Source organism: Salmo salar, unplaced genomic scaffold (genome assembly GCF_905237065.1).
Source record: "Salmo salar unplaced genomic scaffold, Ssal_v3.1, whole genome shotgun sequence".
NCBI lineage: Eukaryota > Metazoa > Chordata > Actinopteri > Salmoniformes > Salmonidae > Salmo > Salmo salar.
Genome location: NW_025548742.1, coordinates 59,252 through 65,688, shown reverse-complemented (window position 1 = coordinate 65,688; position 6,437 = coordinate 59,252).

The window sequence follows — 6,437 nt, the reverse complement described above, 5'->3', positions numbered from 1 at the left end:
CCCTCTCTCTCTCCCTCCCTCTTTCTCTCCACATCCTACCTCCTCTCTATATCGCTCTCTCTCTCCCTTCCCCCTCTCTCCCTTCCCTGGTTCATTCACTAAGTCAGTTTAGTACATTATTCTCTGGTTCATTCACTAAGTCAGTTTAGTGCATTATTCTCTGGTTCATTCACTAAGTCAGTTTAGTACATTATTCTCTGGTTCATTCACTAAGTCAGTTTAGTACATTATTCTCTGGTTCATTCACTAAGTCAGTTTAGTACATTATTCTCTGGTTCATTCACTAAGTCAGTTTAGTACATTATTCTCCGGTTCATTCACTAAGTCAGTTTAGTACATTATTCTCTGGTTCATTCACTAAGTCAGTTTAGTACATTATTCTCTGGTTCATTCACTAAGTCAGTTTAGTACATTATTCTCTGGTTCATTCACTAAGTCAGTTTAATACATTATTCTCTGGTTCATTCACTAAGTCAGTTTAGTACATTATTCTCTGGTTCATTCAATAAGTCAGTTTAGTACATTATTCTCTGGTTCATTCACTAAGTCAGTTTAGTACATTATTCTCTGGTTCATTCACTAAGTCAGTTTAGTACATTATTCTCTGGTTCATTCACTAAGTCAGTTTAGTACATTATTCTCTGGTTCATTCACTAAGTCAGTTTAGTACATTATTCTCTGGTTCATTCACTAAGTCAGTTTAGTACATTATTCTCTGGTTCATTCACTAAGTCAGTTTAGTACATTATTCTCTGGTTCATTCACTAAGTCAGTTTAGTACATTATTCTCTGGTTCATTCACTAAGTCAGTTTAGTACATTATTCTCTGGTTCATTCACTAAGTCAGTTTAGTACATTATTATCTGGTTCATTCACTAAGTCAGTTTAATACATTATTCTCTGGTTCATTCACTAAGTCAGTTTAATACATTATTCTCTGGTTCATTCACTAAGTCAGTTTAATACATTATTCTCTGGTTCATTCACTAAGTCAGTTTAGTACATTATTCTCTGGTTCATTCACTAAGTCAGTTTAGTACATTATTCTCTGGTTCATTCACTAAGTCAGTTTAGTACATTATTCTCTGGTTCATTCACTAAGTCAGTTTAGTACATTATTCTCTGGTTCATTCAGGATTTACAGTGAAAGGATGTGTTGGGTCTTTTTATGTGGTGGCCTTCCTTCATATACTGACTGCTGTAGTGAGTCATGTCTTCCTGAATCCAAGTCCCCCTCTCCTCTCCTCTCCTCTCCTCTCCTCTCCTCTCCTCTCCTCTCCTCTCCTCTCCTCTCCTCTCCTCTCCTCTCCTCTCCTCTCCTCTCCTCTCCTCTCCTCTCCTCTCCTCTCCTCTCCTCTCCTCTCCTGTCCTCTCCTCTCCTCTCCCTGAACCCAAGTCACCCCTTTAACTTCTGCTGTGTGTTTCTAAGTCAAGTCCATGTCAAACCATGACATAACCAACCAGAGTACACAATCTGCTCTGAAAAACACAAGCGCTTCCCCAATGGCATGCTAATTCCTATGTAGGGCCCTACTGTTGACCAGGGCCCTATAGTCATACAGGGAATAGGCCCCTACTGTTGACCAGGGCCCTATGGTCATATAGGGAATAGGGTGCCATTTGAGCCACAGCCGGGATAATGTGCTTCTGACTGTAGTTGTGCCAGAGATCCTGACTGACGTTGTTTCAGTACCATCACGGCCAACGTGTGGGTGGATGAGGTAGGTAGGTGTACCTGGACCTCACTGGGGTGGGTGGGTGTACCTGGACCTGGGTGTGTGTGTGTGTGTGTGTGTGTGTGTGTGTGTGTGTGTGTGTGTGTGTGTGTGTGTGTGTGTGTGTGTGTGTGTGTGTGTGTGTGTGTGTGTGTGTGTGGAGTCTGTGTTTGTGCGTACTGTAGGTGCGTAAGTGCGTAGGTGTGTGTGTGTGTGTGTGTGTGCGTACTGTAGGTGCGTAAGTGCGTAGGTGTGTGTGTGTGTGTGTGTGCGTACTGTAGGTGTGTAAGTGCGTAGGTGTGTGTGTACCTGGCCCTTGCAGGCCCCAGTACAAAGGAAATCTAGCAATACCTCTATCTGCTTTATCAGTTCAGTCCAAGGGTTCAGTGACAGCCTGGAGCGGGGAGTTGACCAACTGATTTAGTGGCTAGCTGCTCTGACGGGGACTACAGGCAGGAAGGCAGGCAGGTATCCAGCCCGACCACAGCAGCTGATAGAAGGGATGTATCCCAAATGACACCCTATTCCACACAGGGCTCTGGTCAAGAGTCGCGCACTATGAAGGTAACAGGGTAACATTTGGGACGCAGAGCCGAGTGTTCAGAAAGCTTCCGTCGCTCTCCTTCACTCAGGCCCTCTCTCTACATCTTAGCCTGACATCTCTATCCACACTGATACCTCAACCATACCCTTTAACCTAAATATATCCACACTGATAACTCAATCATACCCTTTAATCTAAATATATCCAAATATATCCACACTGATACCTCAACCATACCCTTTAACCTAAATATATCCACACTGATAACTCAATCATACCCTTTAATCTAAATATATCCAAATATATCCACCCTGATACCTCTAACATACCCTTTAATCTAAATATATCCACACTGATACCTCTAACATACCCTTTAACCTAAATATATCCACACTGATAACTCAATCATACCCTTTAATCTAAATATATCCAAATATATCCACACTGATACCTCTAACATACCCTTTAACCTAAATATATCCACACTGATTACTCAATCATACCCTTTAATCTAAATATATCCAAATATATCCACCCTGATACCTCTAACATACCCTTTAACCTAAATAAATCCACACTGATACCTCTAACATACCCTTTAATCTAAATATATCCACCCTGATACCTCTAACATACCCTTTAATCTAAATATATCCACCCTGATACCTCTAACATACCCTTTAACCTAAATATATCCACCCTGATACCTCTAACATACCCTTTAATCTAAATATATCCACCCTGATACCTCTAACATACCCTTTAACTTAAATATATCCACCCTGATACCTCTAACATACCCTTTAACCTAAATATATCCACCCTGATACCTCTAACATACCCTTTAACCTAAATATATCCACCCTGACACCTCTAACATACCCTTTAATCTAAATATATCCACCCTGATACCTCTAACATACCCTTTAATCTAAATATATCCACCCTGATACCTCTAACATACCCTTTAATCTAAATACATCCACCCTGATACCTCTAACATACCCTTTAATCTAAATATATCCACCCTGATACCTCTAACATACCCTTTAACCTAAATATATCCACCCTGATACCTCTAACATACCCTTTAATCTAAATATATCCACCCCGATACCTCTATCATACCCTTTAATCTAAATATATCCACCCTGATACCTCTAACATACCCTTTAACCTAAATATATCCACCCTGATACCTCTAACATACCCTTTAACCTAAATATATCCACCCTGATACCTCTAACATACCCTTTAACCTAAATATATCCACCCTGACACCTCTAACATACCATTTAATCTAAATATATCCACCCTGATACCTCTAACATACCCTTTAATCTAAATATATCCACCCTGATACCTCTAACATACCCTTTAATCTAAATATATCCACCCTGATACCTCTAACATACCCTTTAACCTAAATATATCCACACTGATACCTCTAACATACCCTTTAACCTAAATATATCCACACTGATTACTCAGTCATACCCTTTAATCTAAATATATCCAAATATATCCACCCTGATACCTCTAACATACCCTTTAACCTAAATATATCCACACTGATACCTCTAACATACCCTTTAATCTAAATATATCCACCCTGATACCTCTAACATACCCTTTAACCTAAATATATCCACCCTGATACCTCTAACATACCCTTTAATCTAAATATATCCACCCTGATACCTCTAACATACCCTTTAACCTAAATATATCCACCCTGATACCTCTAACATACCCTTTAATCTAAATATATCCACCCTGATACCTCTAACATACCCTTTAATCTAAATATATCCACCCTGATACCTCTAACATACCCTTTAATCTAAATATATCCACCCTGATACCTCTAACATACCCTTTAATCTAAATATATCCACCCTGATACCTCTAACATACCCTTTAATCTAAATATATCCACCCTGATACCTCTAACATACCCTTTAATCTAAATATATCCACCCTGATACCTCTAACATACCCTTTAATCTAAATATATCCACCCTGATACCTCTAACATACCCTTTAACCTAAATATATCCACCCTGATACCTCTAACATACCCTTTAATCTAAATATATCCACCCTGATACCTCTAACATACCCTTTAACCTAAATATATCCACCCTGATACCTCTAACATACCCTTTAATCTAAATATATCCACCCTGATACCTCTAACATACCCTTTAATCTAAATATATCCACCCTGATTCCTCTAACATACCCTTTAATCTAAATATATCCACCCTGATACCTCTAACATACCCTTTAATCTAAATATATCCACCCTGATACCTCTAACATACCCTTTAATCTAAATATATCCACCCTGATACCTCTAACATACCCTTTAATCTAAATATATCCACCCTGATACCTCTAACATACCCTTTAATCTAAATATATCCACCCTGATACCTCTAACATACCCTTTAACCTAAATATATCCACCCTGATACCTCTAACATACCCTTTAACCTAAATATATCCACCCTGATACCTCTAACATACCCTTTAATCTAAATATATCCACCCTGATACCTCTAACATACCCTTTAACCTAAATATATCCACCCTGATACCTCTAACATACCCTTTAATCTAAATATATCCACCCTGATACCTCTAACATACCCTTTAATCTAAATATATCCACACTGATACCTCTAACATACCCTTTAATCTAAATATATCCACCCTGATACCTCTAACATACCCTTTAATCTAAATATATCCACCCTGATACCTCTAACATACCCTTTAATCTAAATATATCCACCCTGATACCTCTAACATACCCTTTAATCTAAATATATCCACCCTGATACCTCTAACATACCCTTTAATCTAAATATATCCACCCTGATACCTCTAACATACCCTTTAATCTAAATATATCCACCCTGATACCTCAACCATACCCTTTAACCTAAATATATCCACCCTGATACCTCTAACATACCCTTTAATCTAAATATATCCACCCTGATACCTCTAACATACCCTTTAACCTAAATATATCCACCCTGATACCTCTAACATACCCTTTAACCTAAATATATCCACACTGATACCTCTAACATACCCTTTAATCTAAATATATCCACCCTGATACCTCTAACATACCCTTTAACCTAAATATATCCACCCTGACACCTCTAACATACCCTTTAACCTAAATATATCCACACTGATACCTCTAACATACCCTTTAATCTAAATATATCCACCCTGATACCTCTAACATACCCTTTAACCTAAATATATCCACCCTGATACCTCTAACATACCCTTTAATCTAAATATATCCACCCTGATACCTCTAACATACCCTTTAACCTAAATATATCCACCCTGATACCTCTAACATACCCTTTAATCTAAATATATCCACCCTGATACCTCTAACATACCCTTTAATCTAAATATATCCACCCTGATACCTCTAACATACCCTTTAATCTAAATATATCCACCCTGATACCTCTAACATACCCTTTAATCTAAATATATCCACCCTGATACCTCTAACATACCCTTTAATCTAAATATATCCACCCTGATACCTCTAACATACCCTTTAATCTAAATATATCCACCCTGATACCTCTAACATACCCTTTAATCTAAATATATCCACCCTGATACCTCTAACATACCCTTTAACCTAAATATATCCACCCTGATACCTCTAACATACCCTTTAATCTAAATATATCCACCCTGATACCTCTAACATACCCTTTAATCTAAATATATCCACCCTGATACCTCTAACATACCCTTTAATCTAAATATATCCACCCTGATACCTCTAACATACCCTTTAATCTAAATATATCCACCCTGATACCTCTAACATACCCTTTAACCTAAATATATCCACCCTGATACCTCTAACATACACTTTAACCTAAATATATCCACCCTGATACCTCTAACATACCCTTTAATCTAAATATATCCACCCTGATACCTCTAACATACCCTTTAACCTAAATATATCCACCCTGATACCTCTAACATACCCTTTAATCTAAATATATCCACCCTGATACCTCTAACATACCCTTTAATCTAAATATATCCACACTGATACCTCTAACATACCCTTTAATCTAAATATATCCACCCTGATACCTCTAACATACCCTTTA